Below are 12,117 nucleotides of genomic sequence, written 5' to 3' on the forward strand. Positions count from 1 at the left end.
TCTTATAAACTTCCTGATGGGGCAGAGAGGGTTTTCTAAATCACTTGTCCAGTTGGTGCTGCAAACATGCCCCCCCCCCCCCCCCCCCGCAAACACACACACACACACACACACCTTTTCTCATTTTACCGGTAAGTATCCTCTTTCAAACATATTGTGGAGTCCAGGTCCCGTCTTCCTAGGAGGGGTGTTCTAGTGACCCCCCCCCCCCCCTTTCACAGTTCTCCCAGCTCTTCCTTTGGTATTGGGGGTTTAAGCCCCCCCCCCCCTCCACTCCCGCCCCCTTTATTCTGCAGTTGGCCAGCTGAGAAATAGATCTCTTTATTTATTGCACCCAGACCCTCTCCCCATTACAGAATGAAACCCAGGTTGACACAGTTATTTTATCGGTGGAAAGAAGTGAGCTTGAATGTATGAATAATGGGCTGTCTAAATCCAGCAGGACTCCCTCACATTTCTCTGTGTGATGTGGAGATGCTGGCGTTGGACTGGGGTGAGCACAGTAAGAAGTCTTACAACGCCAGGTTAAAGTCCAACAGGTTTGTTTCAAACACTAGCTTTCGGAGCACTGCTCCTTCCTCAGGTGAATGTTGTGGAGAACACGTGAGGAAGGAGCAGTGCTCCTAAAGCTAGTGATTTGAAACAAACCTGTTGGACTTTAACCTGGTGTAAGACTTCTTATTATTTCTCTGTGTGTCAGTGTATCACAGAAAGACCCCGGGCCAACAACCGAACTCTCTCAGAGAGAATTCGTTATTAAAATGAAACGGATCGATGTGCGAAGTGGACTTGGGTTGATGACAACAACATTCTTCTGACAGCAAAGGCGCCGCCGGATGGTCTTTCGTGATTGATTAACAAGGAGGGGGGACTCCCAGCTCGGGTCAATGGGTGGTGGAGGGACCGTTTGCCGCTCTTTTCCATTGGGATGAAGAACTGGAGGAGTGGCCAGGCAGGATTCGATCCCTAACAGATTGGGGTGGTGGTGGTGTCTAGGGGGTGGGGGGAACATCACACCCCAGGCAAAACCTTTAAACATCTTTGAAGCGATCTGTCCATCTTTGAATCCGTTCGGATTCGGCTCCTGTGCTCTGTATTCGCCTTCTCTACCTAAGATATCCTTTCGCCATGTGGAATAGGGTCAGTATTTTAAAAAGCGGGTACGCGGTACTCCAAGGTGTGGGATCAATATTTCAATAAGGAGGAGATACAGCGAGCAGGGGCAGCCGCTAGTGCCTCAATCACCTCAGCATTGGACTCGATCCCATTTCATGGGATCAATCCACGCATTTCTTGGCTGAGAAGCAATTTCAGCTGAGAAGAATGTTGCAGGTCTTGGGATTGCGCTCTTTAAGGGACTTCCCGTTACAATTGCGAGCTTTGCACTGAGCGAATAGCTGGAAGAATTGAAAAGGAACGCATTGAAATCCTCACCCTGGCGCCTCACAGGCTGCTAGAAATTTCAAGGGTAGAAATGGTTTTTTTTTTACAACCATTAACCCGTTGAGTACTGTAGCCGGCATCGATTACTGATCAGCCCTCGGTGTGTCAGGCAGGGGTCGGGATTTGGGCGTGTTTGCCTTGGGAAATGCAGCATTGGATTAAGATTCTATAAAACACAGACATAAACCGGGTTTTACCCCGTGTTCAAAGTACACACACTAAACCTCAGCCCCACAGTACAGTTAGCAGCACAAGACCGCACAACTCACTGACCATGGAGCAGCGACCCAGGAGAAATTGACTTGCAAATTGTTGCAAAACCCCCATAATTTAAGGTACTTCAATCCCCATTGAACAAGGCACGGATTGTGAAGGATATATCGATTAGTCTGTATCATTTTTTCTTTCGAAAACTTCAACGATTCAGATCCGAACAGCTGAATGCGCAGAAACTTCACAATAAAGAATATGGTTCTGCTGTGTTTGTAAATTTGCAAACTTTATTTTGATGCTTCCCTCCGCCCTCCCATCGTTTGAGAATGGAGTGTGAAAGATCAGCGTGAGCAGAGTGTCAAACTGGCTTTGGGATTCTCTTGCTTCCAGCCTGACCCCCGACCAAGAATCAATCCTGTGTCCATTCTGTGCAAGCGGCTGAGTGAGAAATCGCCGGATCCATGTGTGAGAACCCGGACAGCAGTGACTGGCCGAGACAGGACAGAGTTAGATTGACATGTTTTGCCCTGCCAATAAAGAAAGGAAATGGGCCGCAGTCCTTTCCCCGAGGAGCTGCGGTCAGTTCTGCAGCTTCTTGATGGGGATGTTTTTCCTGGACTTGCACCTTTCCGGAATAGCAATTTCAAAAGCAATTTCGAATGGGGCGATCCCTGGAAACATCGGCTTCTGTTAGGACTGACCCCCAGCACCGATTCGAACCTAGATTGATCTTGCTGTTAACGCGTGAATTTTCAGAGCCATTTTCCCAACTGTGGTAACATATAATTGTATATCTGTTGGGCGGGGATGGACATGTTTGGGGAAGAGAGCGGGGCTGCCAGCAAACGGGATTAAAATGTACCCAATAAAACTCCAATCTTTTGCTCGGCGCTTGCCCAATAACGCCAGTCCAAATCGACATGAATCTTGTCTCTAGATTGATTTTTTTTTTGTTCTTTAATAAAAGTAATTTAGATTCGTTAGGGATGCGGAACAATTCGCTTTGAAAATGCAATGTCATTATAATGCGCTTTGAATCAAGGTGCAGAAAGAAATACCTGTGGATTAACAATTAGTCAACCCTCCAACGGCAGAACCCACTGCGCACCTGGAGATTCGCCTCGATGGGCTGAACACACTTGCCAATGGGATCCACTGCAGTTTGGAGACACGGGGAATGTGCACCAGTGTTGCTTTCGTTGTATCAATCCGATTGCCGGATGTTTGAAATGGTTTTGTAAACTCTCCTATTCTCCTGGGGAGTTTTCTCCTCCTGCTCGATGACCCCCGATTTGCAATGGGATTATGCCATCAAAGCGAATTGTAAGCGGACGGGTCTAAAACAATATATATATATATACTTAAATTCTAATAAACATACGAATACGTGAAGCTACTCTATTGCTACTTTCTGACCGAGCATACGGAAATGGTAATTACGCCAGAAACTATAGTGATTCCTGACTCCCCCAAGTGTAGTCAGACTACACTTGCTATTTGAAAGGTGCATTGAAAAGTTTCTACTGTAAGTGGCCATGTTAACAGCTAGTGAACAATGTATTCCTCTGACAGACTGGATGTCCCATGTACCGTGGCTGTTCATTTGAGACTGACACACGAGTCTGGCTACAACCTGGCTACAATCCTTAGCCAGTTAGGGGTTTGCCATTTGCTACTTTGCACGAACCATTATTTTACAAGGTGAACGCATTATTGTATCCACAACCGGCGGATTTACTCAATCAGGTTTTTAAAATATTGCGCGGTATGCACAATTTTCAATATACTTAACAGCTCCCGAGAATCAGGCCATGTATTTCATGAGGCTAAAACAGAAAATTCTGGACAATATCAGCAGGTCTGACAGAATCTGTAGAGAGAGAGAGAAGGAGCTAACGTGTCGACTCTTTATCAAAGAGTCATCCAGACTGGACACGTTAGCGCCGTCCTCTCTCTCAGACCTGCTGGGACTGTGCAGTATTTTCTGTTTTGGTTTCAGATTCCAGCATCCGCAATAAATTGCTTTAATTTCACGAAGCAGCCTATTTGTAGCGTCAGGGCCATTTGTACAGAGCCCCGGCCAGGTAGCGAAAGACTTTCTCACGGTGCTACAGGTGTGCACCTGAGGAGAATTGTGTCTTTGAGAGACTTGACACGAGAGAAACTTTGGTTTGGAAATGATCAAAGCGCCGGGCTGAATGCTCCCGCGCCGATATTCACACCGGTGTGTCAGTGCGCTGCTGCTGCTAGATTTCCCCCTGGGGAACAAGCGAAATGGTTCAGATTATTGCTCAATGCTAATCTCCCCCCCCCCCCCCCCCCCCTCCCCGACACAAATAAACCCATTTAAGCTTTCCTGTAAGCATTTATAAAAATAAGTACCAGGTCGGTTATATTTTATGGCATATAATTAAGTTTAAATACGGTGTAATTTGCCGTTTATATAAATATCCTCAGCCATTTCTTAAATAGCCGTGTGATTTATGAAAGTTACTAAACGATAATCGCTCATTAACTAAACCTGGTGGATTAAAGGTGATCGCTCTGCTATTTATGTGCGAGACACAGTTTGCAGATCATATTAATATTTTAAACATCTATTTCGCTTACGCCTTTCTTCACCAGGTCGGAAAAAGCCAAAAGGTTACATGAAAGCAACTGGGAGACAGTGCTGTTATCAGTTAGACAGTCATCGGGTGAAGTGTTTCTTTCTCACAGACAGACACCAGACAGACAGACACCAGACAGACAGGCAGACACCGCCAGACACCGAGGCAGACACCCAGTCAGACACGCACAGACAGACAGACAGACACACGTACATAGACGCACGCATTCAGAAACACAACCCCAGACAAACACACGCACATATGTATATGAACACATAAACAGAAACACGGATACACACTAACACACTCAGTCACACACACTAATATACACATACACGCACACTCTAATACTCGCACACACTAACACACATACACGCTAATATACACATACACGCACACTCTAGCACATGCACACGCTAATATATGCATACATGCACACACTAATACACATACAGACACACACTAATATACATATGCACGCACACTCTAACACACACCCACGCTAATATACACATACATGCACACACTAATATACATACAGGCACACACTAATATACATATGCACGCACATACTGATACATGCACACACTAATATACACATATATGCACACTAATATACACACACACTAATACATGCAACTCTAACACACACTCACTAATACACACATACATGCACACAATATACACATACAGGCACACTCTAATACATGCACACACTAATGCACACATACATGCACACTCTAATAGATGCACACACTAATATACACATACATGCAACTTTAATACATGCACACTCTAATACATGTGCACACTAATATGCACATACACGCACACACTAATACACACATGCACCCACACTCTAATACACGCACACTAATACACACATACACGCACATGCTAATACACACGTACACACACACTAATATACACATACATGCACACACTAATATACACATATGCGCACACTAATAAATGCACACTCTAATACACGCACAAACTAATACACACATACACGCACACTCTAATACATGCACACTAATAAACGCACGCACTAATACACACATACACGCACACACTAATATACATACACACTAATATACACATACACGCACACTCTAATATACATACACACTAATATACACATACACGCACACTCTAATACACGCACACACTAATACACATGCACACGAACACATGTATACACATCCAAACACACTAATGCACATAACACATACAATGCACACATTTACCCCTGATGGTTATGAAGCACAAATACACATTCACTTGTCCCAAATGTGTGGGAATAATGAAAAACCATGGGCATAGCGATATCGTTATGGTTTCAATAACCAAAAAATGAACAGGAAAGAGGAAAATAATTTGTGTTCAAAATCTGTGAATGCCAACAGCAAGTGGGAAACCTTCCACCCATAACCCGCCCTATTAAATGAGTTGCGGGAACACTGGAGCAATACTTGATTGGGAATGGAGTTTAATTTGGTACACTGATGTGTATCTTCAGTGTGTGTGTGTGTGGATAGAGAGACAGGCAGATGCTAGGTCGGTAGACAGAGTTACAGAGACAGTTGAATGATAGACAGATTATAGAAAGAATAATACTTGTGCCCGTCAATAAATGAGAAAAGGGTGACCCGGTGAAACTTCTTGTTCTGTTCTTGGTTAAATGCTTGTGTTTTGTTGTGACATTCGGCAGATGTGTTGATTCCTCCGAGGGGTGAGGGTTAAGGCCTCAATTCCAATCTGCTGGGTTTTGTTGTGGTCCGATGGTGATTAAAGGGACAGTGCCCATTCTGTACTCGGCGCACAAGGCTGAGCTCCAATCTCACCAATACATACATTGGAAACTCGGGCATTTGCAAACTAGTTGGTGAAAATGACATGGACACATTCGCATTGTTAATAATGTGTCCGAACGGCAGAATAACATTGTTGCGAAAATATCTGGACATCATTTTATGATTTTATAGCAACGTATTACTAAGTGTTTGAATTACTGAATATGTGTTAGGTTAATAAACGATCGGCTTGGTACTAATTCAGTGACGACTGAGAGTTTTGCACCGAGGCGATTTGTCTTTGAAAGTCGGATTTTAACATTGAAATAAGTAAATCGAACTCCCTCATCCCCCCCCCCCCCCCCCCCATAATTTAATGTCACATTTCTAATGGTGTTGTGTGGCTTTAGAAAACATGCCTTAAAGTGTCACATTGTGTGTAACTACCTGAAACCTTAAACAAAAAGATCAAACCTCCGACCTTAGTCGACCGATCGCCCCACACTTGGGAAAGCCAGGCACTGTATGCGGTGCCCGTCTATTCGGACTGAAGGCAGGTTTTACAGAGAATTGAATGATTTCAAATAACAGAATGATTTCCCCATTTTGCTCTGATTTGTCATTCGAGTGTCTCTGATGTGACTCCTCTGCAGGTGATGTACTTACTGAAACCATCCACTGGATGGCGCTCGGAGCACCCCCTTCGCCAGTGAAACAAAAACTCCAAAACAAAAGCCCAACTTTCACAGTCATCAGCATCAGGAAATTTGTCCAGTTTCAAAGAGCTTCAGTAACTGTTCACAGGGAGCGAGATTAAACTGTGGGGGGAGGGGGGGGGGGTATGTGGAGGGGTAGCCTGGCTTGAACCCGGATTTCCTAGATTTCTATCAAATCTTTTGTATAAGTGTGTGTTGCAGGTAGTCCAGTTATTAATGATTGCAATTTCGGCGATGTAATACTTAGGACACAGACTTGCTTATTAAAGGCTTAAAAGATCAGCATTGCCATGTCCAGCGCAAAACACCATGGGTTAAAATGAGCTTTCAGCATTATTATTCAGTGTTCTCCAGTTGGATTGACGCCAGGGAAATGGTGCATTTGTTATATGAAATAACCCGGCAAAGGGTGGAAGATTACAAAGTCTGTGTTAACACACATTCCCTCGTTTATATGCGTGTTTTGAGGCAACCGAATGTAAAGTTCAAACGAGTGAGGGAGAAGGTTTTCTCCTGGAATAATGATGGTGCGCGTTCTGCTAAGTGTTCTAAAACGTGCAGGCGAAACAAGTTAGGGGGGAGCTGAAGCGCGTGTTTGTCCCCGGTCGCCCTCACAGCCTGACCGTGTTTCTGCGCGTTTGTTATGACTTGTGCCGGAGTTTGTTATGACAGGTCCGGCAGCCACAGCCAAGGCCACCGACTGAGAGGAGATTTTTTTTTAATGCATTTGTTTCAGCGCGGTCAGTAATGAATCTTGTCACCAATTCTTTCAGATAAATTGAAAAGATGTGTCCCTAAATTGGAGAGAATCGACTTCACTCGCGGTGTGCTGCACTTACAACGAAAGGCACGAACAAACGGTGTATGGGGAAAATCTTCCATCCCTCTAAATAAGTGAACATTTATTTCTGGAGGCATTTGCAATTTCCTCAAACAGAAAACCCCGGATTATTAGTTTCTAAAACTAAGAGATTTTACTGGGTAGAGTGCGCCTCTCTGCATTCTGAAATAGATATTAAATAGCCTGGCCACAGCGTGAGTTTAGCACACTTTAATGCAAAAGTTAATAAATAATCTTTATAGGCCATTTCTGCACCTTTAAGTTCTATGCATGACCGCCTATTTAATTAAGCGTATTATTCGATCGAGTTTTAACAAAATCCAACGGAACCTGTTGCTCTGAAAGGTTTCAAGGTGGATTTAATGATCGTCGGCGTGGGTGTAAATCCTCAGCCGAGTCGTTCTTCTAAGGTATTTCTTTAAATCAATCCAAAATATTTTGACTGGTGAAAAAGTGTCGTTTATTTTCCTTGTTGTGGTGGCTCAATAATACCGGAAATATGCAGTTATAATCGAATGCTTGGCAGGAGCAACTTTTCAAATCAAAATGAGTACAGGTTTCTGAAATAAAGCTGCAGGGAGAGTTGCTGGAGGATATTGGGCTGGTTGGTATTCCGGGGCATACCCATATCGATACACAGATAGGTAGATTTGACCATACTACACATTGGGGCAGACATTTATACATATGGGTGCACATCCACATGAATTTAAGCAGACATACGCAGATCTATATATATATTATATACGCGTCTATATTATATGCGTCGAATATACCTCCACGGCAGGCAATATATTCAGAATGGACAGTTTGCCTGTATGCCGTATAATTAAAAGTAAAATGATTCGATTTTCCCCTTTATATATTTTGATGTGGATCCTTCTAGACAGTCATGGACGTAACATCAAATAAACAATAACAAGGGCTTGTCACTAATTTTCTGATCTTCCTTACGGATGGGACTTGCGAACAGAATCGCATTAAGAGGGAATTCTGCAATGAATTGCACACAGGCCAGCTTTTTAACTAAATGACACTTTCCATCGACTGTTCACGGCTCGATTGGCCACAGCGAATTTCCAACAAGCAACAGCGAGCAGAAGGTACCGGAGAAGGTACCATAGAACTGGCTAGTGTCCTACCTCGCCCCCCCCCCCCCCTCCTCCCCACTTTACCTGTACGATATTGACTGTCACCTCGGGTGGGTGAATTAACATTTATAAAACACAAAATCGCATCCGGATTCAACCTTTAAACTTTTATTGTTAAGGTGTCGCCGAGAAATGAATATTAGCACATATTTAACATTGAAAACACTTGTATCGCGGGTGCTTTGAAACGAAACAGAAAGGAGGTACTAAATATTGATTGCTTCATTAAACAGAATAGAAAACCCTTTTCTGAGGCGCACTGAGATTCACCTTCGCTAAAAGCCCTTTATACAGAATGATTTGGAAGCTGTGTATAGTCTGTATTCTCTGTCAAGGCTCTACTCCATTTCACGGGGGTTTGTGACACTGTGACGCTCTCCTCGCCGCACAGACTCACCGATTACTTGTGAATTTAAGAAATGGGCCTGAAGTTTACAAGGTGTTCATGGGGCAGAGATCTTGCCACTTGCTCACGCTGAAGACGTGTGGCAGATTTGCCTGGGTCAGAATGTTTTTATTTAAATAGTGAGGTACCCCCAAAGTGTTTAAGGTCGCAGCCCCGGTCAGGTCCTGTCGCCAGCCGTGCGGAAAAGCTTGCAGATCAACAGGTTTTTAAAGTTTCATTCAAAACAGACAGTCAAGTGGCGCCTTCTCCACTTCCCTCGCCAGTCCAATCAGCATTTGTAAATCTTACTGACACTCTAAACAACCCTTCAGTGTGAGAAAATGCAGCATATTTTAACCAACTGGAGTGCTGTTACCACTTTGGAATCTGTATACTCCATTCAAAGTAGAATTGGAATGGTTACAATAATGTTTAAGAGACAAACCACGAGTATTTAGCAAAAGAAAATCTCGAGGCAGAGGCTGTACTTCAATCTATTGGCAGATTCCCGCCTGTACAAATTGTCACATAAAAGGACCTGTACAACACCCGACTGTCTGTTTAACATTATCTTCCTCGACTCTCTCCTGCGAAAGGCCTATTTTGCAAAGTAATCTCTCTCAAGTTGACCACGGAAGGCCGTTTTGCCTTTAGAGATAGGCTATACCGTCTTCTCCGAAGCGACTCGCTGGAGCGGGATGGAAAAGTGGTCAGCGGGTTAAATGTAGGAGTAATCAGAAAAATCGTCCCCAAATCTAGTCAATTATCTATTTTTTGTTGTTATTGTGTGTGTGTGAGAACCCTGACACGAGGAATGTATCTATTTACCCAGCGCTCCCTTCTGATCCGGTTTAGAAGATACATGTATATCTGAAATTATTGGGATTAACACCTCCAGACAGATCGTTGTTTTCTAATTTATCTGCACGCAGAGAGAGAGAGATCTTGCTCCCTCTCAGTAAACACAGGGAAAGCTTTCGGGAGAGGCAATCCGGGTTGAGGAAGGGGAGTGAGGCTGCTATGGGCCCCAGCAAAAAAAAGGATCTAATTTTCCATTGCAATCAGTTTCATCTGCAGGCTTGTCAGTATCAGGCTCTGTAACAACTCGCTCCCCCCCCCCCCCCCCACCCCCTGGATACTCAAACTTCCGCCCCTTTAAAAACAAACTTCTGTAATTAATTGTCGCCCCTTGAAGTCAGCCGTCATATTTTATGCATTAAGTAGTTAATACATGATACCACACAGGAGAGGAACACTCTGGGGCAGCGACGCTCTCTGCAAACATTGTGTCGCGGGAGGGACACACACACACACACACACATGCAGCCAACTGTGAGCCTCCACTACTCAATATCCAGTCAATGTGCCGGCAGATCCGATGGGCATTCAACTGCAGATCTATAATTAAAACCAATTATAATGCAATGAATATCGAGCGAGACCGTATTGAACGCAAACCCGCCGATCATCCTGTAGATAGATATCAGGCCATTGATTTGGGGTTTTGCTGAGCGCTTTTTACTCACTGACTCCTCAGCGTCGGCGGCAGGCTCTTTCCTACAACTCTCCAGGACTCCTTGACATTCCGGTGTTTTTTTGGGAAGATTCACCCTCCCACCACCATCCCCTGTCTGCCCCCCGTCGCTTCCAAGTTTGATTTCTCCTCCTCGCCCCCGCGGTTGCTCCAGTCGAATCGTCTCCCCCGCAAGGTAAATGTTTGTTCTTTCTGGTGTGTGTGTGTGTGAGTGTGTGTCTCCCTCCACCCCCATCCAAATCCCGATTGGCCCGACTTTATTTGATTTTCGAGGTGATGAGGGCCGATTGACATGGGAGCGGATGGTGGCCAGGGCAGGCCAGAGCAGAGCAGGAATTTCGAGTTGTGCGATCCGGTTCCGCTTGCTGTATGACACAGTGGCGCCACCGTAAGGGCGGCCGCCCCCCCCCCCCCCCCCCTCATTTAAGGAGGATGTGTGTCCAGGAACTGGCGGAGAGTGGCAGCATTATTCACAATCACCTTGTTTTTGAAAAAAAATAGTTTTGTTAAAAATGCAAAACGACAAAGGCTCAATGATCAGAATAGCACCGAATTCTCACCCCCTTCCCAGAAAGATTGGATATAGCAGCTAAAGAAGAGATATTCTGTTACAATGTCTCCAATTGGCAATTTGCAACATTACCTAAACGCGGATACAGTGTTACAGTTTGCAGATGTACCAAAGTTAATAGATAACATATTTTTGTCGGGTTTCTTTCCGCATGTACAGTCATGGTGGTGCGAAAGAATGTGACTGGCTGTTTTGAGGAGCTCCCAGTGTTGGAGCTGGCTGCATGTTCCAGTTCAGGGAGGCAGAGAATCTGTCTTGTGGTTTCGGGGACTGAGTTCAATAACCAGATTCGTTTCTTTTTTTTTTCAATATTGGTAATTAGTCTGGGGCTAAAAATCCATCGTAAACCCCAAGGTTAATTTTAAAGTGTGGGGTGGGAGAATGATCCCTTTAACCCTTTAAGTCCCGGCTCCACTCTTTTCAGGATTTAGACCAGGAGTTAAGTAATGTGGCAGTCGATAATCGCAACTGTGTGTGTACTTGTTAACTAGAATTTTAATCGTTTTTTGCTGTTATAATGCATTCTGCACTCTGAAATGGAGCAAGTTGGTTTGAAGCGTTTCGGATCCACCTTAAACACCGCTCTTTGACTGCTAACAGCACTAGCCAGGAACCAAAATAACGCCAGCAAGTTTCTGTTACTGAGCAGTGCGATTGAGCTTACCTCCTGTCCACAAGATCGGCTCAAATCTAAAACGCTCAATTTGTGTTGATGCAGGGAATCCTGATCCATCAAGGTTCAGGGCAGGGAAGCGGTTAAGAAGTGTGTGTGTGTGGTTTCTCTCTCTCTCCGGAGGACATATTCCGTGCTGGGTTCAGAGAGGGTGCCCCGGTGTCAGATCGAGAATACAGAGATAG

General features: G+C 44.4%; 1 protein-coding gene across 2 annotated transcripts in view; it reads left to right on the forward strand.

Moving 5' to 3' along the window:
* The first annotated feature begins 10,758 nt into the window (after window positions 1-10,758).
* Window positions 10,759-12,117, forward strand: part of satb2 (SATB homeobox 2) — a 248,877-nt gene continuing 247,518 nt past the window's right edge. The window contains exon 1 of one of the 2 annotated variants that reach the window (XM_038789071.1): window positions 10,759-10,863. The gene's annotated coding sequence lies outside the window, so the exon portion shown is untranslated. Of the gene's footprint in view, window positions 10,864-11,231; window positions 11,365-12,117 lie in introns of those variants that run through there. The other variant, XM_038789068.1, reaches the window with a different exon arrangement.

Source organism: Scyliorhinus canicula, chromosome 2, assembly GCF_902713615.1.
Source record: "Scyliorhinus canicula chromosome 2, sScyCan1.1, whole genome shotgun sequence".
Taxonomy (NCBI): Eukaryota; Metazoa; Chordata; class Chondrichthyes; order Carcharhiniformes; family Scyliorhinidae; genus Scyliorhinus; species Scyliorhinus canicula.